Consider the following 25,961-nt stretch of genomic DNA (forward strand, 5'->3'; position numbering starts at 1 on the left):
ATATTATTTAATTAAATATTAATTAATTAATTAATATGTTATTGGTAAATTATTTTAACTTTGGAGACTATTTTCTTTTGAAATTTGGCTATTCTAGGGCATCAGAAACAATTATCATTAGATATGCAAATATATTTTTTGAAAATTGCTGAAATATTCTATAAATACATTATGTAAATATACAAATTAATATATAAATGTATATATACATATCTTTCTTTGTATATATTTTATTTCTTTATTTATGTATTTGTTTATTATTTATATTCCTTAAAATTATGTGTATGTGTATATATATATATATGTTAAAAAATGTTTTTATTTGAGTATAGTTGACACACAATGTTATAGTGGTAATAGGTCTACAACACAGTGAATCAACTTCAGTATAATTATGATCTGCTCACCATAAGTGTACCTACCATTTGTCACCATACAATGCTATTATAATGTCATTATCCATATTCCCTATGGTATGCCCTTTATTCCCATGACTTATTCATTCCTAATTATTTTTATGAATATATAAAATATACATGTATGTAATCATTTGCAAAATAAAATCATGAACAAAAAAAGTGTGCATATGTATATATATGTATTTATATGGATTAACTACAAGAGAGAATATGGATAGAAAATCAGATTTATATACTTGTAAAGCATAGATAGAAAATATTGATACCTAATAAAGATAATTATTATAGAGTCTTATCTACTGGAATAAAAGTGATCAATTTCTATGTCACCAAACCATATTTCCTAGAAAATCAATTCTAAGTACCATTTCAGCCTGAAATCCATGAAGTAAGCCAGAATGTCAAACTTTATATAACTATAGTAATATAAGTGCTATTAAGAGAAAATGACAAGTAATACGAAATTATAGACACATTTAATAGTGAATGAGTAAATCCAAAGTAAAAAGCTTGATGTATGCTTTGTTTTTAGTTTTCTATAAGTAGATTATATGCTTTGTCTATTTCCATAAGGTAGCAAAGGAATATGCCTCCTTTCTATTCTGTATTACTATAATTATTACTATTATCTCATTGTACACATAGTAAAAACAATTTATCCATAATTTTGAAGAAATTATAAATTCTATAGGATTCTAGCTAGCAGAAATTAGATTTTAAAAAACCTGAAATTTTCTCACAATGAAAAAGGCTTAAGCACATAGATTTAAATTCTAGTTCTCTCCAACATTCCAATAAATGATCAAAGCCTTAGCTCATACCTGGCAGGATAATATTATATGTTGACTATGGGGTTACCTTTCTCCCTCTGTTTCCAGAAAGTAGCTGTAATTTTTGTTTTTTGTTTTTTGCCACCGATTTGGATGAGCAGAAAAAAAGCTAAAAATGCTTCTTCTCTTTTTGTGCAACTTTAAGCTTAGCAAAGAGGATTCCTAGGATTTTGAGGGAAATGATGGGAAAGGGAGAATGAAGAAGCAACTAAACATACATGGGCAGGACTGAGATTGAGAAGGGGGCTGAGTAATCTGTGTCCTTTGGGAAACCATAGCACTCCAAATAGAAGGCAAAGACTCAGGGGAACACAATATCCAACACAGGTCTAGAGCTTGCTGTGTGTGAGGGACTGTTTGGAGAACTTCACCCCTATTTATGTATTTAATCCTCATAAAAATCTTCTGAGGTCACATCTTAGAATTTACATTTTACAGATGAAAAACAGAGACGTAGAGAAGTTAGATAATATACAATACCACACAACTAATAGGAGAGATAATATTTTACTCAGAACTATTTGGCTCCATTGTCTGCACTCATCCACTGTACTCTTTCACTGCTAATGGCTGTATGGGTACATGGTATCTTGTTGGCAAATTCCTCAACATCATAGCACTAAAAACCTGGGAAGAGTTTGTCTCTCTTAGGTCATATTTGGGTGCCTGGTAGTTGTCAGAGTATGTGAATTTCTGAGATTAAATTTTCCACCAGCCTTGTAGAATGGGGGTTTGGAGGCATAATTAAATTAATTTAAAACAAGTCTGGCATCAGAGATGAGAGGTTGCTGGGACAGATGGGAGGTATAAATCTTGATTCAACTATGACCTTGGGAAAGGTCACAGATGCCTGAGATGACAGAGAGTGGGGAACCTGTGCTGGCATCTACTGCTCCTTGCTTATACTTAGGGCAGCTGGACTTCCTAGGCAAAAGGTTTGGTTTCTTGTTTGTTTTTCTAATAAGTAAGGTTAAATGAGCCTCTGAGAGAACAGGAGCAATGCTGTAATCAACCAAGCGTTCCATGCTTGCTGCTATGACTCCATGGTTATCTAGCTATCTCCTTTAGCCTTCAGATTTGAGGGCTTCTGAACTGGAAAATAATATTACAGTGAATATAAACATTCTGCCTCCTACTCCCTTTGGGTGTACCTGATTCAAACCAAAACAAACCTACTCTCTGAGATGACCCTTCTGCAATTTCTTTATTAGTATTATTATTAACATTTATTTATTATTGAAAGACAGAGAGAGTAAGAGCGTGAGCAGGGGAGGGGCAGAGGGAGAGGGAGACACAGAATTTGAAGCAGGCTCCAGGCTCTGAGCTGTCAGCACAGAGCCTGACGCAGGGCTCAAACTCACAAACTGCGAGATCATGACCTGAGCTGAAGTCGGATGCTTAACTGACTGAGCCACCCAGGTGCCCCAACCCTTCTGCAATTTCAATGAAGCATAAGCACAGTGAGTTAACAAGGAACAAAAGTGTCACTGAAGCTGAAAGTAAATGGGCAACTCTAAGGAGGAGAAATAATTGAGAACAAGAGAAAAACAAAAAATCATTACCGCATCTTAGATGGGAACACCCTCATTACCTTATTTTGGAGGGGATGTGGGGGCTAAGAAGTGGCTTAAACAGAAATTTATTTTCTCACAATTCTGGATAACTAGAAGTCAAGATCAGGTGTTGGCAAGTTGTCTCTCTTCGGGCCTTTCTCTTTGACTTGCACATGATCATCTTCTCCCTATTTGCATTTGGTCTTCCTTTGTATTGTTCCATCTCTGGATTTTAAGTCTTTGAAAGATTGCCTGGAATTTCTTCTGTGCCTGATTGTACTCTCCTCCCCACCAATTCCATAGTTCTTGGGAGTCCAAGGGTTTCGAAAGTATCTATTCCAATACTAAGGAGACAATGTTCTCCTTGTTTTCTCTGTTACATTATTTACTTATTTACTGGTCTAAACACATTGGCCCTGACATAAAACACGATACTTAGTGCTTTCATTTTCAAACAAACAAAAAAATTAATCAAAATGATTAACCAAACTTCCATATGCTGAAAGTATGCTGGAGCCCCACCAAAAGGTCATCGTGAGTGCCTCAGATCTATCCAGAATCTCCTTGATTCGCTCCACCTCTCCTCTAGCAAATTACAACTCAGCAATCATCTTTGTTTCCTGAGCATTCCCTTAGCTTCTCACACACAGGCAAAATCTTTTTCAATAGAGTTTTCTCTCTAAGAGGAATTCTTATGCCAGCTGTTCACAGAAACAAATGCTTTACCTTGGATGAAAAACATGATAACTGATGTAAAAACTGTAATGGGGGAATGTACACAATATTGGATATTGTAGAAACCCCCATGAGTAAATTAGATGTCAATTTTAAGAAATCTTTCACAAAATACTTAAGCAAAAGAAAAAAAGAACATAAATAATGAGAGTGAGGAAGGAACATGGAAATTACGCTAAAATACAATTTGCAGTCTAGAGTGCAGTCAAGAACAAGATGAAAATCAATGATCAAGAAGTAATAAAATGAATTTTTCTGGGGTGAAGAAACACTTGAAACTGGAGATCAAGATGGCTTAAAATCTATCATGTAACATAAATAAAGAGAGCACCTCAACTTTGTGATTATCCCCGTAGAAGTCGTAAATGTCAAGGGTAAAGAAAACAAACAAAATTTCTGAGTATTTTTAGAGAGAGAAACACAGACACACACACACACACACACACACACACATATTTATCCTTACGTAATATGTAAGTTGTGGCACCAAAAGTACATTGTCAGAAATATGAGAATTTATAAATATTTTTGCTTATTAATTTATTCTGAAAGAAACAGAGACAGCATGAGTAGGGGAGGGGCAGAGAGAGAAGGAAAGACAGAATCTGTGCTGCCAGTGCAGAGAATGATGTGGGGCTCGGACTCACAAAACCGTGGTATCATAACCTGAGCTGAAACCAAGAGTTTAGCGAACCAGACGCTTAACTGACTGAGCCAGCCCAAAGTCTTAGAGATGTAATCTAGACAACTTAGAAATTAATCACTTAAAACACTGGTAGCAAAATTAAAACAAATAAGCAAAGAGTTCTCTTTCCTAAAAAATGAAGAAGTAATCCTCTACTCTTTTGGCTAATTATAGTGGCAAAACACTGTAGAGAAAAGGGCAGACTGGCAAGGGACTTTGGCATCCAGGAAATAACACAATACCAAGCCTGTGGGTTTTCTTTTTTCTTTATAAATTGCAGATTTGGTGTTATAAAAGCCAGTAACTTGTAAACACCAATGGGCCCAGACAATAAAAGCCCTAACAAAAGCCTCCTCCTGTTTAGTTAAAGGACAAGAGGCAGTCTAACAAGATTAAAAAAAAAACAAAAAAAAAAAAAAAAAAAAAAAAAAAACTTTACAAAAGTTTAGCAGACAGCTACTTTACTCTATCCAAACATCACAGAAAAACTTTTGCCTCCACCTCCATTCACACCAGCAAATGCCCAGGGTGTAACCTAGACTTCCACTCTCCACTGGTTGTAAAAATTGGCCCTTCCTCTCTCCAGGCCTCCTTATGAGTGACATCATCTTTAAACCTTGTGAGGCAATTCCTGATAAGCTGCAATGGGGCCCAGGGAAGATGGGGTGACCTGGAAGTCCAACTACTTCCTTACAATCATCCAACTTTTGGATGAATATCCAAAATGCTTCACTGTGGGAGCAGGAAATGTGGGTTCCAAGCAGATGCAGCAGATCCCCATGTCCCTCTGTAGGAAGGCTGTGGTGCTGATGGGCAAGAATACTGATACACAGGCTATCTGAAGGCATCTGGAGAACAACCCTGCTCTGGAAAAACTATCGCCTCACCTTTGGGGGAATGTGGCTTTTGTGTTCTCCAAGGAAGACCTCACTGAGATCAGGGACATGATGCTGGCTTATCAGGTACCAGCTATGGCTGTGCTGGTGCCATAATCTTATGTGAAGTCACTGTGCCAGTCCAGAACACTGTTCTGGGGCCCAAGAGGACCTCCTTCTTCCAGGCTTTAGGCATCACCACTAAAATCTCCAAGGGCACCACTGAAATCCTGATGATGTTAAGCTATTTAAGACGGAGACAAAGTGGGAGCCAGCGAAGCCATACTGCTCAACATGCTGAACATCTCCTCCTTCTCTTTTTAGATAGTCATCCAGCACATGTTTGACAATGACAGGCTCTACAACCCTGAAATGCTTGACATCACAGAAGAAACTCTGCATTCTTGCTTCCTGGAAGGTGTCCACAGTGTTGCCAGTATATGTCTCCGGATAGGGTATCTGACTGTTGTATCAGTGCCCCATTCTACCATCAATGGATACAAGTGGATCCTGGCTTTGTCTGTGGAGACTGATTACACCTTCCCAATTGCTGAAAAGGTCAAGGCCTTCTTGGCTGATTCATCTGTATTTGTGGCTGCCACCCCATGGCCACTAACACCACTGCTGCACCTGCTGCTGCCACAGCCCAGCCAAGGTTGAAGAAATCAGAAAAGGATATGGAATTTGGTCTCTTTCACTAATCATAAAGCAACCAATTTAGCCAAACTTATTTGTGAAACAAGAAAATAAAAGCTTACTTCTCATTAAAAAAATGAGTGGGTGGCACAGTTGATTAAGCATTTGGCTTCGGCTCAGGTCATGATCTCGCAGTTCATGAGTTCAAGCTCTACATCAGGCTTTGTGCTGACAGCTCAGAACCTGGAGCCTGCTTCAGAGTCTATGTCTTCCTCTCTCTCTGCCCCTCCCCCACTGGAGCTTTGACTCTCTCTTTCCCAAAAATAAAATAAACATCAAAAAACATGTTTTTTTACCCAACCCTTCTGTCAATTAGGATGGCTCAAAGAAGTCTGAGTGGTGAGCTAGGACTCTTATCCTTGCAGAATGAGTGATAACTGGTGTGTCTTTTTCTACTTTGGCATCAGTGGAGACCATGTGGGAATCCTGCACTTCTATCCTTGACTGAGGGTAACAGGGTACCCCTCCTTACTCTTGACGGAGGTGGTATCAGAGTGGGCCTACTAGATAGTCACTTTATCACTACTCAGTAGTAAAGAGAAGTTACCTCCTCTAGAACCAGAGAAGTGGGGAATCTGGACTTTCACTGTAACCTGGCAGAAATGAGCAGCACTTTACCTTCCCCTGCCACATTAGTAGCAAAGAAGGCTAGCTAAAACAAGATTTTAATGAGGTCAAAATCTCATACATAGTTCTCAAAATATCTAGGACTTAATTAAAATATCTCTTGAATTAACAAAGAGCCAGGAAGATCTCAATTTGAATAAGAAAAGGCAATCAACAGATGCCAACACTTAGGTGATACAACTGTTAGAATATCTAACAAGGATTTTAAATCAGTCGTCATAAAACTACTTCCATGATTATGAACACATTTGGTATATTTTTTAAAAGAAATCCTAAGCAAAGAAATGGAAAATGTAAAGAAGAATCCTGAAGGGAGAACAACAAAAATTACGCATTTTGAACAGAAAGAATATAATCTGGAAGAATAATGCAAAAGGAGGGACCCGGAGATCTGTGAGACGATTACAAGAGATCTAACATGAATGTTATCAGAGTTCCAGGAAAAGGAGAAAAAAGAAGAGTTGGAAAACATATTCAAAGAAATAAAAGTTGAAAACTTCCCCAAATTAGCAAAAGACATACATTTAGGAATTTAAGAAACGGAGCCAATCCCAAACATGGTAGTCCCAAAGAAATTCATGCCCAGACATGCAGTAAACTTCTGAAAATGAAAAGAAAAGAAAAATTTTGAAAGCAGACAGACAGAAACAACACATTACCTATATGGGCAAAGTTTTCTAATGCAAGTGAATTCCTGATAAGAATTTGTGGAGGCCAAAAGGAGGTAGCATGATTTTAAAGTGCTGAAATAAGGGAACTTCATTCCAGAATATACATCCAAGAGTAATATCCTTCAGAAATAAAAAGGAAATCAAGACAGTCTCAGATGACTGAAAATAAAGCAAAATAAACAAAACAGAAACAAAAAACAAATAAGAATTGTTGCCAGATGATTTGCCCTAAAAGAATACTTAAAGAAGTAATCTAAACAGAAAAGAAATGACAAAAGAACAAATTCTGAAACAACAAAAAGAAAGAAAAAAACAACAGAAAGTAAAATTATAGGGAAATACAACAGACTTCTCTTTTCCTATTAAGTTTTCTAAATTATATCTGACGATTAAAGCAAAAATTATAAAATGGTCTATTTTAGCTCTCAACAGGAATTATTTAAGATAATTATGTTATAAATTGAGTTAAGGTAGAATAATGTAAGGAGAGAAAAGTTTTTGTACACTCCTCAAACCGGTCAAAAGATGACACCAGTAGACTGTTATAAGTTATGTGGATACAATATAAAACCTAAAGCAAATAATTAAAAATTGTATACAAACGGATACACGTACAGACATCACAGATAAATTAAAATGGAATTCTAAACAATATTTAAGTAACGTACAGCAAGAGAAGAAAAAGAAAACACAGAAATGAAAAACAAAACAAAGAACAAAAAATAAAATGACAGTCATAAGCCTAAATATATCAATAATTACATTATATGTAAATAGTCTAATTAGAATAATTAAAAGATAAAGATTGAAAGTAGATTTAAAAATATAATACAACTGTATGCTATCTATAAGAACCTCACTTAAAATACAGGTTTCCCTCAACTATCTGTAAGCACAGCGCTCTTAGGAAACCTTTCATATGGTATGAAATGGTATCAAGTAAAGAAGTAGTTATCATTAATTTATATGGAAAAAAAATTTCCAGCATTCCCAGACGTCAAAATAACCTCTCTTAGGCTTTTCTGATACCTTAGGACATATCTTGCTGATGGATGCACAAAACAAATCCAGATAAAGCACAGATGCTCACAGATAGAATTCAAAGCTAGGGAGGCTTGATTCTGAGATGCTGAGCATAGTTCCTGGGGAAGGAGCTAGGTGGTGCCACTCTGGCCGCGACTGGTTGGTGCTGCCTCTCTAATGACTCACTGCAAAAGAAACACTATGTGCTCTTTTTGCCTTTTTTCATAAAAGTAAAAATCCTCTCCGGATTATTTTAGATTAATGGAAAGGGGTACTAATGTAGATCTTTCATAAATGTGAAGTGGCATAATGCAAACTTTCAAAAAAGTGGGGAATATCTGTATAATGATAAATAGAGTTTGAAAGTTAAAGTATTTAGAAAGAATATACAAATAACCAAAGGAAAACAGGAGTGGCTGTATTGATATATCAGACTAAGTAGACTTCCCAGCAAAGAAAATTACAAGGAACGGAGTGGGTCACTGCAGAGTGATAAAAGGGCCAATCCACGATACTAAATGTGCATGCATTAAACAACAGAGCTGCAAAATATGTGAAGTGAAACTGCTAGACTGAAGAAGAAATAGATCAACACACAATTATAGTTAAGTTTCCCACCCCCATCTCTCAAGTGGATAGACAACTAGACATAAATTAGCCAAATATAAAAGAACTGAACATTGTCTTTAACCAACAGGATCTGATAGACATTTATAGGCTATACCATACAATAAGCATAGATTACATATTATGTCCACAGAACATTTATCAAAATAGGCCATATCTTAATCATGAAACAAACTCAAAATATTAAAAAGAATTTAAATCACATGCAGTGTATTCTCTCACCACAATAGCATCAGAGTAGAAAGTCAGTAATAGAGCAATAACAGGACAACCTACAAATACTTGGAAACTAAACACTATATTTCTAAGTGATCTAGAAGTCAAAAAGAAAATATTAAAGGAAATGGAAAAGGATACATTCAACAGAATGAAAATAAAATTAACCTATCAATATATGTGGGATGCAGCTAAAGTAGTGGTGAAGGGACATGCATATCACTAAAGGCCTATATTAGCAAAAATTAAAAATCTCAAATCAATAATCTAAGCTTTCATATCAAGAAACTAGAAAAAGAGGAACAAAAATAAGCTCAAAGTATGCAGAAGAAAGAAAATAATAAACAAACAAAACTAGCAGAAATTAATTATGTGAGAAAACCGAGAAACAATGAAGAAAATCAATATAACGAAATTTGGTTCTTGGAAAAGATCAGTAAAAATGATGAATCTCTGGTGTAACAGATTAGAAAAAAGGAGAGAAGATACCAATGTCATGAATGAAATAAGAGATATCTCTAGAGTCGTTACTGGCATCAAAAGGGATAATTAGGGAACAAATAAAAAATAACTCTACACAAATTAATCTGACAACATAGATGAAATGGACCAATTATTGAAAGCACAAATTAGCACTATCCAGCCAATATGAAATAGATAATAGTTATGGAGCTGCTTATATTAAGAAATTAAAGGGGCACCTGAGTGGCTCAGTTGGTTAAGCGTCCAACTTTGGTTCAGGTCATGATCTCACAGTTTGTGGGTTTGAGCCCCCACATCAGGCTCTGTGCTGATAGCTCAGAGCCTGGAGCCTGCTACAGATTCTCCCTCTCTCTCTGCCTCTCCCCCTCTTGTGCTCTCTCTCTCTCTCTCTCAAAAAATAAACATTTAAAAAAATTAAAAAAAGAAATTAAATTCTTCTGAAAAAGAAATCTCAAGCTCAAATAGTTTCATTGGAAAAGCATACTACATGTTTTAAGAAGAACTAACAAAAATAACAAGAACTAATTTTAAACAAGCTCATGTAAAAAATAGAAGAGGGAAGACTTTTTCAACTCATTTGATGCAGTTAATATTACCCTCATATAAAATCCAGATGGTAAGATGGTAAAAAGAAAGAGAGAAAAGGAAGGAAGGAAGGGAGGAAGGAAGGAAAGAAAGAAGGAAAGAAGGAATACAGGAGGGAGTGAGTGAGTGAGTGAGTGAGTGAAGAAACAGATCAATATTCCTTATATATAGAGACAAGAAATTTCTTTTAAAATTTTTTTAAAGTTTATTTATTTATTTATTTATTTATTTATTTATTTATTTATTTAGAAAGACCATATGAGCAGGGGAGGGGCAGAATACAGGGAGAGAGATAATCCTAAGCAGGCTCCATACTGTGAGTGCAGAGCCTGTTGTAGGGCTTACCCAATGAACCCTGAGATCATGACCTAAGCCAAAACCAAGAGTCAGTCTCTTCACTGACTAAGCTACCCAGTCACCCCATAGACATTAAAAAATAATCTTAACAAAACATTAGCAAATGCAATTCAGAAAAACATAAACTAGTAAACCATAACTAACTGGATTTATTCTAGGGATGCAAGGCTAAAACGATATTCCAAATCTAAGAAATATAACCTGCTGTAGTAAGAGGTTAAGAAAGAAAAATTACATGATCTTATCAATGGATGCAGAAAAAGTATTTGGCAAATCTCAACATCCATTCATGATAACAATTCTTAGAAAACTAGGAATAGAAAGACTTCTTGAACTTGATTAAAAAAACTACAAATAAACTATAGCTAGTAGTAAAACACTTAATGCTTTTTCTCCATGTTTAGGAATAAAACAAGGTTATCCAGTCTCATTACTGCTATTCAACAAAGAATTGGAAGTTGTGGCCAACAGGATACAGTTGAATAAAGGAAATAAAGACATATGATTAGAAAAGAAGAAATAATTTCTAATTGAAGATGACTTGATTGTTTATGTAGACAAAGCCAACAATCTATTAAAAAGTTCATTAATTTAGGTGTGAGCTCAGAAATGTCACATAGTGCAATATAAACATTAAAAAATCAATTGCATTTTTATATGCTAGCAATGAACACATGAAGATCAAAATTAAAAATACAACACCAGTTCAAACCCCTCAAAAAAAAGGTAATATCTAGGTATACATCTAATAAAATACAGTACTGCTAGGTTATAAATTATAAAGTGCTAGTGAAATCAAAGAAGATCTAAATACATGGAAAGACATAACATGACATGAATTAGAAGACAACACAGAAAAGACATCAATTTTCTGTAAACTGTCATACACACACAACATAATTCCTATCAAACCCTAGCAAGACTGTAGATATACACAAGATTATTCTAAAGTTTATATGGAAAGTCAAAGGAAGTAAAATATCTGTAACATTTCTGAAAAATAGAATAAAGTGGTAGGAATTATCAGTCTACCTGATTTTAAGACTTATAATAAGCTACAGTATCAGGACTGTGGAATTAGCAAAAGCATAGACACATAGATGAAAAGAATTCAGAAACAGATACACAGATACTGTTTGTTTTTGAGAAAGGAAAAAAGCAATTCAGTGGAGGAAGAACAGCCTTTTCAATAAACTGATGGAGCAATATGATACTCATGGGCAGAAAAATGAATCTCAACCTAAGCCTCACAACTTCCACAGGACTTAATTCAAAATAGACAGTAGATTTAAATAAAAACATAAAATTATAACACTTCTTAAAAACATAGGAGAAAATCCTTGGGATCTCAGCCTAGGTGAAGAGTTTTTAAACATGACACCAAAAGATGTCCACAAAAGAAAAAAAAAAAGATAAACTGTACTTCATGAAAATTGAACACTTCTGTTTGTGTAGACCCATTAAAACAGAATGGAAAGATAAGTTACAGACTGGGAGAAAATATTTGCAAAGCAAATATCTGATAAATGACTTGGATTGAGAATTTATAACAAACTCACAAAACACCACGGGAAAAAAAAAAAAAAACTAATTAGAAAATGGGCAAAAGAATTTTCCCTGAAGAGGATGCCATCCATGGAATGGCATATAAGCATGGAAGAAGGTGTTCAATATCAATAGTCGTTAGGGAAATGCTAATTAAGACCACAATGAGACATCACTACACATCTATTAGAACAGCTAAAATTAAAAACAGTGACGACACCAAATGCTGGTGAGATTATGAAGAAAGTCAATCCTTCACACACTGCTGGTAGAAATCTAAAGTGGCAGAGTTGCTATGAAAAATAGCAAGGCAGTTTCTTTAAAAAAATAAACCATACATTACCATACAACAGATCAATTGCACTTCTGGGCATTTATCCCAGAAAAATAAAAACTTATATCCACAAAAAAACCTGTGATATTTTTTATAGCAACTCTCTTTGTAATAGCCCCAATTTGAAAGCAACAAAAATGTTACTTAACACATAAATGGATAAACAAAATGTAGTATCTACGTATCATGTGATACTATTAATAAAAAGGAACAAACTGTCAATATATGCAGCAACTTCTATGGCTCTCAGGGGCACTGTCTTCGGTGGGGGAAAAAAAGGCAATCTCCAAGGGTCACATACTTTATAAATCCATTTACATAACATTCTCAAAACAAAGTTATAGACAGAACTGACTAATGGTTGTCAGGGTTTGATGAACAAAGCAGTGACTGTGAGGGATTTGGATGTGTCCATAAATGGGTAGCAATCAGAACCTTTATGGTGCTACAGTAGTTCTGTATGTTGTGTATTGAAGTGGTGATTTCATGAATACACAAATATGATAAAATGTCATACAACTATACTTATACTTACATTTTATTGTATTATCAGTTTCCTGGTTTTGCTACTGTACTACACAGCTGTGTAAGATGTAACGTATGGGTAAAACTGGGTGAATGGCATCTGAAAACTCTCTGTGTGTTCTTTGCAACTTCCTGTGAATCCATAATTATTTCAAAATGAGAAGTTTGCAACAAAAAGGATACCACAAACAATTAAATAAGATAAACACGGGGCATTCAGACAATAAACCATAAACTTTTGGTATTACCATTAGATTAATATTTACATTGTATTAAGGAATGTTATCAAAAACGTAAGTATAAGGCAAGTAGATGTTTGCATGTACCACTATATTAGCTTTTTATTTGAGTTTTATTTGAATAAAACTCAATGGGATTTTCATTGCTCAGTGGGATTTTCATTGAAATGACATCAAATCCTGACTGGTTTTACATAGAAAATTAGTATGGGCAGCATTTGCAAAAAGATATGGGGCAGAAATTTAAAAAAAGACAAGATGTGGAACATCAGGAAGTTGAAGAAGGAGCCCTGGAAAAGCAGAAAAGATGGATTTTACTAGAAAACATCAAAATACATAGTAACATTATTGTAACTAAATTTGTACATGATTGAATAGAAATTAGGACCGAGATATGTGGCACTAATTAGAAAGTCTAAAAACAAAACAAAAAAAACCTTAAAAAATAATTTAGTATCCTCTAACGTCATAAAAGCAGTGACAGGATATGTCAAAGGTCAAGAACATGGTTTGGGCATCAAATAAGCTTAGATGTGAATCCTGGCTCTTACATTAACTGTCTATGTGATACCCAATGGCAATTTCTGGAAGAATACTTACGTCTCAAGGAATATGTACCACATTGATGAAGCCATAATAGTCATAATAGCATATTCCATCTTGTAAGGGAAACCTAAGAATGATATAGGCAAATGGACAAGTAGTTATGCAGTGATACACTCTGCCACAGGAAGTATGGGGAACATGGAGGTCAACAGATAAGAGACAGGATAAGAATTAAAAACCGAGAGCACCCTTTCTGATAAAAGCGATCCTGGAAGTTATATATGAAGGATGAGTAAGAGTGGTCCAGGTGAAGACCCAGAAATGGAGAGAAATGGATTAAGATTATAAACATGACTCAGTGTCAGTGCAACATCATTTGCAAGACTGAGAGGAAATAATTTATTCAACGTTGATATAATCAGGTTACTTTTCACCTTTTCCATATGTAACACCTACACGTTTGGTGAACAGAGGTTCAATAGAACAACCCACGTTGGGGCGCCTGGGTGGCGCAGTCGGTTAAGCCTCCAACTTCAGCCAGGTCACCATCTCGCGGTCCGTGAGTTCGAGCCCCGCGTCAGGCTCTGGGCTGATGGCTCGGAGCCTGGAGCCTGTTTCCGATTCTGTGTCTCCCTCTCTCTCTGCCCCTCCCCCGTTCATGCTCTGTCTCTCTGTCCCAAAAATAAATAAACGTTGAAAAAAAAATAAAAAAAAAAAAAAAGAACAACCCACGTTAAGAGTATCATAGGTCAAAATAAACTCCTAACTCTACAGTTAATTGTGAGTATAAAGAGAAACACAGAAAGGAAAGGAGAGGGAATTCTATTTGGTGCAGCAAGCAAACCTCAGTGTTAAGAGGTTTAAGATGTGAATTTAAAAATCAGCCTAATAGATCATTGGGTTCCCCTTAGTACTAGAAGAAAAGTCTGTATTAAAAGATTATAGAAAGTCTGCTACATTTTTAATAGAGAGGTAATATTTCTAGAATTCACACAATATTCAGCTTTACAAATTTATGGGTCACAGCACAGTTTACAGAGGTAAAGAATATGCTCATCTGAAATTTCCTAAAAGAGACTGATGTGATTGAAAACCTGTAGAACACGTAAGTGTATATGAAAGTCTCCTCCACATTTCCTAAATTAGATTTTCCTTACTGTTTGACCTACAACTGAAGAGATTAAAACTTGGGCGCTTGGCTGGATTAGTCCGTAGAGCATGCATTCTTGATCTTGGGGTCGTGAGTTTGAGACCTACGATAGGTGTAGAGATAACTTAAGTAAATAATAATAATAATAATAATAATAATAATAATAATAATAATAAAGAGATTAGAACTTCAAAGAAGTCACGTATGTATATGTTGGTGTCTGTGCTTGCTTAGTTGAATGGTTGCTTTCTGTATCGAAAGAAGTGTAATGTGTACATCAGAGACCAGAATATATCATACAAAAATGAGCTTTAATGATTAGTTGTGATTTTAACACAACATTACACAAATGTGTAGCAGCATTTAGATAGCAAACCCCTTCTTGTCAAAATTTGCCATATGTTTTTCTAACAGCCATTAACTACCACATCAAGAAAGAGATTCTAATTTGTCATCATTTAGTTTTTGATGTTATTAAGAAAGGTAAATATAAACTGAGCTTGTACCAAGAAGCACAAGCTAGTTCAACTATACACATAGGCACAGATGCACTAAGTGCATGTCAAAACATAGCATTTTCATAGGCGATTGGGCATTTACATTTCTGAGTGGGCTTTTAGAATTGTAATTATCCAATTTAGAAGGCAAGAGGGCAATTTCCTTATGAAAATAAAGCCTCACCAAGCCTGATCAAAATGCAGTTGGGGACCTTATCCTAATTGATGACACTGGAATTGGAGACAATCTTCAAGTAATGATTTTAGGAGATGAACCATAGAATAACTTGTACTTTTCCCCATCACTAGGCAATAACTTTAAAATAATAATTTCCCATATTCACACGTACACTCATTTCATGTGTCTTATTATTATTTCCAATGATAAGTCTTAGGCGGGCACAAATTGGAGGAAGCATGAATATTGTGTGTAGTCCATAGGAGAGGATGGAAAACTCAAATCTGTATTGGGTTTCACAGTTCCTCTAGAGAAGGGCTTGAGAGTATTTTGAGTATCAAAGACTAAGCAAGGTTTATAAAAAACAGTGTTCTAAATACCTTGGAAGTAGTAAAGAATAGATAAAAGTAAGCCAAGGAATAGTAAAAAATGAGGAAATTGATGGTAAATTTACTACACACCGAATATTCCATTTCTTTCCCTACATTCTCCATTATTCTTTCAGTTGGCATTGCCATATGACAAATATTAGTGGGGGCTATGAGGAAAAAGTAACACATTTCATTTCTAGACTAAGGCAGTGAAATTCTTATATGAAATTATCCAGACTGGGGCACCTGGGTGGCTCAGTTGGTTAAGCATCTGACTCTTGGTTCTGGTTCTGGTCATGATTCTCACAGTTTTTGGGTTTGAGCCCAGTATCTGGCTCTGAGCTCACAGTGGAGAGCCTGCTTGGGATTCTCTCTCTCTCCCTCTCTCTCTGCCCTTCCCTGTTCACACACGCTCTCTCTTTCTCTCTCAAAATAAATAAACTTAAAAAAGTTAAAAAAAATATCGAGGATATCTTTTCTTATTCTGGCGAACCTGGAAATATTAATTAAGTTGATGTTATTATATGAGGCTCCCATTAGCCTTGTCCCCGAGTGTCCCAAGATCCCTTGGTGTCCCAAACTGGAAATGAAATGTGAGAAAGAAATAAAACTGGATTACTTGAAGCCACTTAAAAAATATCTAAGCCTAGCCTCTCCTGACTAATATACATGGTACCTAGGGACAGAAATCTAGGATGTGACATGGATAAGAGTATGTGCAGTGTTCCTAACAGCATTAGAACTACTGATCTTTGGAGAAAGTGGGCTCTCTATCCTGGTCTATGGGTCTTGCTGACTTTGGATAAACACAAATAAAAATATAGCATCCCTTACATATACAATTTAAAAATAAACATTATTTCCAAGTACTTCCAGATTTACTGAAAGATTGTAGTATTGTATAGAGTTCCCATATGCACCTTACCCAGTTTCCCCTATTCTAGTATTAACATCTTACATTTTTAGGGTATATTTGCCTTAACTAACGAACAGTCATTGATACATTATTATTCATTAAAGTTCATACTTTATTTTCATTTCTTTAGTTTTTACCTAATGACCTTTTACCTATTGCAACATCCCATCTAGAATACATATTATTTATATTATTTGTCTCCTTAGACTCTACTGATGACTGTTGCGGTTTTGAGGAGTATGGGTCATGTATTTTTTAGGATAGATTTAAATTTGTGTTTGTCTGATAGTTTTCTCATAGTTAGACTATAATAGTGTGTTTTAAGCAGAAATATCACATACCAAGGACTATCATACCAAAAGTACATACTGTTGAGATGACTTACCACTGAGGATGTTATCCTTAATGACTTAGCTGAGGTAATGTTTGTTAGATTTCTGCCATTGGAAAGTTACTCTTCACCCCCAACTTTTCACACTGTACCTTACAGAAGAAAGTCACTTTCATACATATTTTTCTATCTAGATAAGTCTACCTGGAAACCCATTCTCCACTTGTAAAATGTTCCAATATTTCTTGGTACTTTGTCCTAATGGTATCTATCAATGAAGACTTTCAGATAATGAAAGCTCAAACTTGTAGAAAGATGTGTTAAACTCATGCTTCTTTAATAATTTTCCTTAGAGTTGTATCTGACACTTACATACCTACTCTCACAGTAACTCAGAATATTAGCATTTCAGAACTGTATGTAAGAAAGTGCATTCGTCAGCTCAAGGTGCCATAAAAATACCACAGACTGGGTGACTTATACAACAGAAATTCATTTTCTCACTCTTCTAGAGGCTGGAAGTCTGAGATCAGGGTACCAGTACAGTTGTTTTTTGGTGAAGACTCTTCCTGGCTTGAAGTTCACAGCATTCTCTATTGTACAATGCCTCTGGCCTTACTTGGGTTCATTGATGTGGAGAAGGAGAGCAAGTGAACTTGCTGGTGGCTCTTCTTAAGGACATGAATCATATCAGGACCCCACTCGTATGACTTCATTTAACCTTCATTAGTTTTTTAGAGGCCCATCTCCAAATAGAACCACACTGGGTGTTACAGTTTCAATATAATGAATTTTTAGGAGACACAAACATTCACTCCATTGCTGAAGGTAAAGAAATAAAAGAAAAGCCAAGTAATTAACAGAAGACAATATGTGAAGTCTAATTTCTCTTCCACCCGATTCAAATAAAAGAAAAGCAAATTACTGGGAAAAATGTTTTCATTTTCTTGTTTTATTTACTATTTGTCTTTGAAAAAGCAGTACTATTTACCTCTCAAATGTGTGTTAGGTGTCAAGACACAATTAGATATAAATCTATTCAAACCAACCCTAAAATGAGGCCCCTTATATAAACACACAGCACAATTAGAATGGAACGGTCATCTCAATACTGCTCTACTAATGAGAATTGCCTCTATGAAATGACTATATTCATTTAATTAAAAAGCCCATTATGGATCTCATTCAAAATGCTGTTCACTGAGCTCTTCAGAATAAATCTAATTTGTTTTAGTGGAGTGTTTAGAAGTGTCATTTTTATTTGTTTTCAAAGATGGTAAAACAACAGGGTCTTGGAAAATATAATGAGCCATTCACCAAAAGAAGTCACAGTGAATGGCTTTTATAAGTTGAGAAAGCCTTAAAATTAAAGGGAGTCATGTCATCATAATATGCTAAGAAAAGGACAAAGGAAAGGTTCTGCTTAATACAAGAGAGAAAAAAAAAATGGAACAACAATATAAAATGCAAAGCTTTCTTCTACTTTCTACTTGTTCAGCATGTTTATTAAGTTGCATTTTAACTACTCTAATTATTATACTTGAGAAGGAAACAGTACAGTAATGCCTGTTGTATTAAGAGCATGTTCAAAATAACATGCTACATAGTTTTACATATAATTTCATTTCATTTAATACATACGAAGCCTTGTGAAAATCTTTTCAAACCCAAGGAAATATATAGTCTTTCATCTATAAAAAAGCTAGAATCATTAATTGATGAGAAAGTAATGGATAATTAAATATATTGCACTAGGACAACTGATTATTTTAGCGGAAAAAAAATGAAGATTTGTAGCAAATTATATTGTAAAATAAATTTCAAGTAGAGTAAGTTTCAAATGTAAAAATGTAAGTAGACACCAGGACCAAAATAACATTTCCAATTATTCTGGAAAACAAAGAAGACAAAGGAGTTGTAAATGATTTAGTAGAGTGGAGGAATTTACATTCCAAGGGTCTACAGAGGAGATTCAGCTAAGAAAAGGGCCTTTTTTTTCCTACTGATCTCTCGAGAGGGTCCACGAGGAATGATAGTGGACAGTGACAGACCGGTGCTAAAATTGTTTGAAAGGCAGAGTCAGTGCCTTCTGACTTCAGAAAGCAGGGGGATAATTCTGGAGATGGACAGAGCTGTGAAGGCTCTGGATGTGGAAGAAGTGAGTCCCAGTGGAATGCAGAAATGAGGCAGCAGGCTGAAGGCTGGGAGGGTAAGGGTGGGGGGTAAGAGTCAGCTGACATGCCAAACTCAGAGACCTCTCTCTTCTTTCTCAGTCTGCCCCTTAAAAACAGACCAGACATTGGAAGATGGCAGAATAAATTGTATTATCAAGAGGAAACAAACAAAAGTACTGAAATACTGACATTTGGTAAGGGAAGGGGTGCCCCCACAAAGAGTTATAAATTGTAAAGTTGCTTTCCTCTCGATCTCTGCCCAGGAAAGCCATAGGAAACAAAAAGTCCCTATATAAACCTAATAACCCGAATTTTTAGTGCTTCAAATATCACTGAAGAAATCCCCCAGAAAGTACAAGACGAAGCAATTGAAAATAAGAGAAAATGTAGTAGGAAACTTAAAACATATAGATCTAGAAGATCCAATTTATGGCTAATGTAAAGAGACCATATATTCCAATTTTCCCTGGTAGGTCACATTTAGAACTGGTTTTCCAGCAGATTTCTTTTAAATTTTTTTTTTCAACGTTTATTTATTTTTAGGACAGAGAGAGACAGAGCATGAACGGGGGAGGGGCAGAGAGAGAGGGAGACACAGAATCGGAAACAGGCTCCAGGCTCTGAGCCATCAGCCCAGAGCCCGACGCGGGGCTCGAACTCACGGACCGCGAGATCGTGACCTGGCTGAAGTCGGACGCTTAACCGACTGCGCCACCCAGGCGCCCCCAGCAGATTTCTTTTAAATGCCACTTTCAAGTTAAAAAAAAAAAATCTTATTGTGGACTATGAATTATAAGAGCATGCTATTAGACAATAAGATTTTCCGAAAAGAGAATTTAAAAGATTAGAAACAGTTTCTATAGATGATAATAAAACATCAGATCACTGATGTTTTATAAACATCTTTAGAAATGGGAAAATAATGTTAAATAAAAATCCATATGAAAATGATTAGGCATCTAAACGGCACTGTGTTTTTTCCCCTCCTACATATCTATTCTTCTCAGTTTCCTTTATCAGCTCATATGGTTTTGCTGTCTAGTTTTGTTTCCTTAAACTAGTTCTAGGCCTTTTTGTAATCTCATTCTATACTTAAATCTTTGATGATTTGATCTATACACAAAACTCCAAATTCCATTAATAGGTCAATGACTTTCAAATTTTTATTCTTGACACATACTTCTCATCTCAGCTCCAGGGCCAAATACATCCAAATGAGCATTTGACATTTCCACTAAAAAACAAAACAAAACAAAACAACAACCAAAAACCAAAAACAAAACAAAACCCTCAATATCTTAAATCCACATTATATTTCCCTTTTCTTTTCATCACCTCTATTTCCAATCTGTCCTTTTAAGGGTCTTGTTCCCTGGAATGTACCACACACTATCATCTGGGAACCAGAAAATAGAATTCTTAGAGTCATTCTTAACTCTTCCCTCTCCAATACTCTTACATTGAATTTATTACCAAGTCATACTGACTTTTCCCTACTGATTATCCTTCATATCTCTCTAAATCTTTGCACTGCCACTCCTATCACCCTGCCATTGCTCTCCTCTTTACTCCTGGAATAATCTCCTAAAGGCTCTTCTGGCATGCATTCTTCTTACTTCCCTTCAATTCATTCTGCATACCATATCCCAGGGATTTTTTAAGGCAGATGTGATCATGTCAGTTCCTGGCTTAAAATCCACTAAGATCAGTCCAATTGCTCTCAAAACTATGGCAAAAAAAAAATCCTATAAGGGCTGAATTCATCTGTCTTCTCTCTACATTTCTGTCTTCTCAATCATTTGTTCCATAGTAGCCAGGGACTCGTCATAGTGATCTTTCTCTAATTCTCTAATCCAGTAGTTTTCAAAGTATGTTCCCAGAGCAGCAACACCTGTGTCGCCCGAAAACTTGTTAGAGGTGCAATATGTGCAAATTCTTGGATCCTGACCCAGGCCTGCTGAAACATAATTTTAGGACAGGGCTCAGAAGTGTGTGTGTGTGTGTGTGTGTGTGTGTGTGTCTAAATTTTATTTATTTTGAGAGAGGGACAGAGAAAGAGAATCCTAAGCAGGCTCTACACTGTCAGCACAGAGCCTGACCCGGGGCTTGATTCACCAACCCTGAGATCATGACCTGAATCATATCAAGACACTTAACCGACTGAGCCACTCAGGCACCTCACAGAAATGTCTGTTTTGACAAGCCCTCCAGATAATTGTGATGCACTCTGAAGCTTGAGAACCATTGAACTTTTGCATACACTGATTCCTTCACTTGTAACTGTTTCTCTCTTCCCTTTTCTTACTTTCTACTTGTTTCCCATATTTTATCTCAAATTTTATTTCTTCTGGGGCATCATGCTTGATGCTTCATCTTTCCCTTTAGTTTATTTAAATTTTTTTTAAATGTTATTATTTTTGAGAGAGAGAGGCAGAGAGACAAAGCATGAGCTGGGGAGGGGCAGAGAGAAAAAGAGACACAGAATCCCAAGCAGGCTCCAGTCTCTGAGCTGTCAGCACAGAGCCCCATGCGGGGTTTGAACTCATGAACTGTGAGATCATGACCTAAGCTGAAGTCAGCTGCTTAACCCACTGGGCCACACAGGTGCACCTCCTTTCACCTAGTTTGGGTTTTCTTGTTATAAATTCTCACAGCTTCCAGCATTTTACACTCAAACCAACTGTTACAAGGTATGATTATATATTTGTATAAGTTGGTTAAATGTCCATCTCCCCAACTAGACTTTGCAAAACAGGACACCATGAATCTGGTTAGACAGATCCATAATTTATTAAGCATGGTAGCACACAAAAGAGGTTCAATAAATATGACTAGGTTAATGGCAATATGTTAAACATAGAGATAAAATATTGGTGAAAAGACAAGGTAAAGGAAGGCAATTAACACACTCCATTGTTAATGACAGGCGTTCACTGATTTAAGGAAGACAATAGATTATATGTCATTACACGAAACTTACTGAATCAAAGTGTCTGCCAGATATTCTAAGCTGGTACCATTTATAAGTATAAGTGAAATTCAAATATACCAATTGCTGATAATCACTAATGACTTTAATGAAAGAAAAAAAATACTAAAGTTATACAGCGCATGATTATACAGAGCTCACTTGTAAACAAGGTCTTTTGCCAAGTTCTTTCTTTCTTAATTTCTTTTTCTTTCAGAGCACAGGAAGTTTGTTAGAAATGTCTTTGTCTTGCATTTGTCTTATTTAAAATATTTACAATATTCAACAAAAATCAAATAATAAAAGAGACTAACTAGTTAAATGTTTTATCTTTGGGAACAGCAATTTATTAGAAAGAGATTAAACTAAACTCCTGGAGCCTTGGTCCCTTAAATTCTGAACTATGTTTCCTGGTTACTAAGCAACATGGGTGCTTCATGGAGGACCCACCAATTCAGCTGTGTCTTTCCTACTCGTGATTGCTGGGAGACACAGAACTTAAGGTCATCTGGCCACAGCTATGCACTAAAGTAGAAAGATGATGACTTAAGATCTGAACTGTGGCAAATGTCTGGATTGACTTGATAAGGCAGCTCTTGTTCATCTGCATCCCTCTGCAGAGGCTTGAGCAAAAGGAAAAACCTCTACCTCAATAAGTTATGTATTTGGGTCACTGGTTTTAAGAAAGAAAGGGACAGCTTAGAAAAGTGACCTAGAAAATTGAAAAGTTAGGGCTTAATTGGAAGAAAAAAATAAAAATGGTAATAGGTCTTGTTCCCGGTTTGCCAAGGAAGGTTGAGAAATTGCAACCTTTTGCCCTTCCTTTATGTCCACTAAAAGGAGATTATTTAGACGCAGGTCTCTCCACGATGACTGGTGTGAAAATAAGGTCATCCTTGCTTGGTTCTCCTCCAAATGCCCTTTTCTGTGAAAAAAAGATAATTCTAATTTCGTGTAGTAATAAACGTATAATAGAAGACTGTGTGGAATTAAAATTTATTTGAGTATTTTCTGAAATTCTGTTCTTTTTCATGAGCTAATCCTCAGGATCCTCATTTTATAACCCATGTTATTCTTCTACGTTGTTATTTGGCCACTTTCATTTCTGATACCATCCCCTTTTCTTAGTTCATGCCTCATTAGCTACCTAGAGTCTAGACCATGAAATAGCCTCCTGAAAGATCTTCCTGACTTCTGCTGACCCTCCTCTAATTCATGTGCAAGGCTACCACTCAGGTCGAATTTTGTGCAGTATCATTTTGATTATGCTGTTTGTCCATCCTTCCCGGATTTGCTACCACTCATTATTCCCTAATGGCCAAATGTCTTAGTATAGGATCAAAACCGTTCTATGACCCAGTAACAGATTACTTTTACATTCTTACCAGAACATGCTTCTACCATCAAGTGCTATGCATATATTCTCTACAAGCATAGGTAATTCAAACATAAGATATTATTTAAATTTATTTTTTTATTTTATTTTTTTTTTAATTTTTTTTTTCAACGTTTATTTATTTTTGGGACAGAGAGAGACAGAGCATGAACGGGGGAGGGGCAGAGAGAGAGGGAGACACAGAATCGGAAACAGGCTCCAGACTCTGAGCCATCAGCCCAAGCCCGATGCGGGGCTCGAACTCACGGACCGCGAGATCGTGACCTGGCTGAAGTCGGACGCTTAACCGACTGCGCCACCCAGGCGCCCCTATTTAAATTTATTTGAGTACATCATGTTGTTTAATATCTCCAAGCCATTGTACTTGCTGTACTCATTGCTCAGAATATCCACTTCTTTCTCTAGAGTTTTCTGCCTGGTTAATTCTTCATCTTCCGTCAAGTAGGCTCATGTTCTAACTCCTCTTTGAAACTTATCCCAGCTATCCCTCCCCTCTTCTCATTAGCATATTTATCATTCCCTCTGTAACACTTATCTTCTCTGTGCATTTATCAATACGTGATATATCATATATATTCTATGGGGTTTTAAAATTAATTTTTTTTCCACTGATATCTCCTTAAAGACAGTAATGTGGGACAACTTTGCAGCCAGTGCCCTATATAGGGAAAGCCCTCACTAAGCATATTATAAATGAATAATTGAAAATGTATTATTACCACATGATAATTTACATTTATAGTTCATTATTACATTAGACTGAACTGGGACTCTGTCATATTTATCTTCACGTTTCCAGTGCCTATACAAAGCCAATCAGATTGTAAGCGTTCAATAAAATAGTTTGAATAGATAAATCAGTGGATTAAGAAAAAAGACATTAAATTATATTGCTGAACCAGACATACACAATATCATAGAGAAGGATAATTTGTCTTTGGTTCCAACTCACCTTCCCTTTCGCCCTGTTAAGCCACCCCTTCCCTGCCCTATATTGTGCCCATTCACATATTGTGCCTTATATTTGCTTCTCCTTCCCCACCGTAGCTGGATGATTCTTGCCACCTGTGACTTTTATTGAGCTATTAGTTGCTTACTCAGGCATATTGGCACTTTAATAGGAGTGTCTTGAAAAACAGAAGAAGAGTTTCACGTCCAAAATAAATGAATCATTAAAAAGGAATTTCAAGTAATCTGATGAACAAAATAACAGATATTTGTGAAGGTGTGGGATACAAAGAGAGGAGAAAGTGGGAAAGAAAAAGGGCAGCAATTGACCATGTCAGAAGGCACAGAATTTCCATGGAATGAAGTCATTAACAAGTGAATTTGATCACCATTTCCAATTCCTCAGCCATCAAAACAAAGTGAATCTTGTAGCTATCAAGGTTTTGTTTTTGTTTTTGTTTTTTGCTTTTTGTTTTGCAAGACACAGGTTTATCCGGAATTAAAGAAAGCCATATTTTTACTTAAGCTTCTATGATTTGACAGATTTTAAAGTCATGTATTTTAGACTACAAAGATCTTTCATTGGCACTATTTTTTAGTGAATTCCATCTTAATATTTTCATTCTATGTGGCATAACAAATTATAATGGGACCACTTTTAATCAACTTGTTTTTTCATCCTGTTAATTTTCATGTCTATTTGGGACAACCATTAAAGTCAATATCCTTAATTTAATGGAAGATTTCCTTTTGAAGTTGCTACATTTTTTTTCTGCCTAAATTAACACTGAGGATATGTAATGGATGTGTTAAATAGATAATGCTATTAATGGGAAAACTGCATAAATTAAATACAAGCCTGATAATTTTCAGAGCATCTGCTTTATTTTCAACAGTTCAGATTCTCTTGTGCAGTGAATAAGCACTCTGAAGAAAACAGACTGTATTATCTATTACCTAAATTTATAATCACTATGGCAAAATTTGAGTCACTAGACCTTATTTTTGTTTTGATATGAATTTAGCAGAAGGCAGAAATAAGCTAATACTTAATCTCATCAGGACAACACCTTCACATACACACAAAAATAACCCAAGGGTTTGGGTAAACTTTGGGTGGGAATCATTCTTTATAAAACTTTGTAAGATGAATAGTGAGCTTAGAGATTTCAGGGTATTAGATTTAAGGTTTTTAAAATGTTTAAGCAGGATAAAAAGCACAATGCTCTGTTCTAATTTTATACTTCTTCTTTAGAAACACAATAATAAGATTGATACATAAAAGAAGCAACAGAAATCTTTTAACATTTTTTTTGTGGTTTTCTGTTTTGCTTTTGACATCCAAAGACATTTAGAAATAGATCCACCAGTGAGATTCTTAAACTGCTAAGTACATATTCATTATGTACTGATTTGATATAATATACATCCAGTTATATACCTTAATATTCTGTAAACAGC

The 25,961-nt window shown here is 35.6% G+C and overlaps 1 protein-coding gene and 1 pseudogene across 3 annotated transcripts in view; one reads left to right on the forward strand and one right to left on the reverse strand.

The window, feature by feature from the left end:
- LRRTM4 (leucine rich repeat transmembrane neuronal 4) overlaps positions 1–25,961 on the reverse strand; it is a 701,253-nt gene that overhangs the window by 428,834 nt on the left and 246,458 nt on the right. The window lies entirely within an intron of this gene.
- On the forward strand, positions 4,730–5,860 carry LOC123581024 (annotated as a pseudogene).

The sequence above is a fragment of the Leopardus geoffroyi genome, chromosome A3 (genome assembly GCF_018350155.1).
Source record: "Leopardus geoffroyi isolate Oge1 chromosome A3, O.geoffroyi_Oge1_pat1.0, whole genome shotgun sequence".
NCBI classification, from domain to species: domain Eukaryota; kingdom Metazoa; phylum Chordata; class Mammalia; order Carnivora; family Felidae; genus Leopardus; species Leopardus geoffroyi.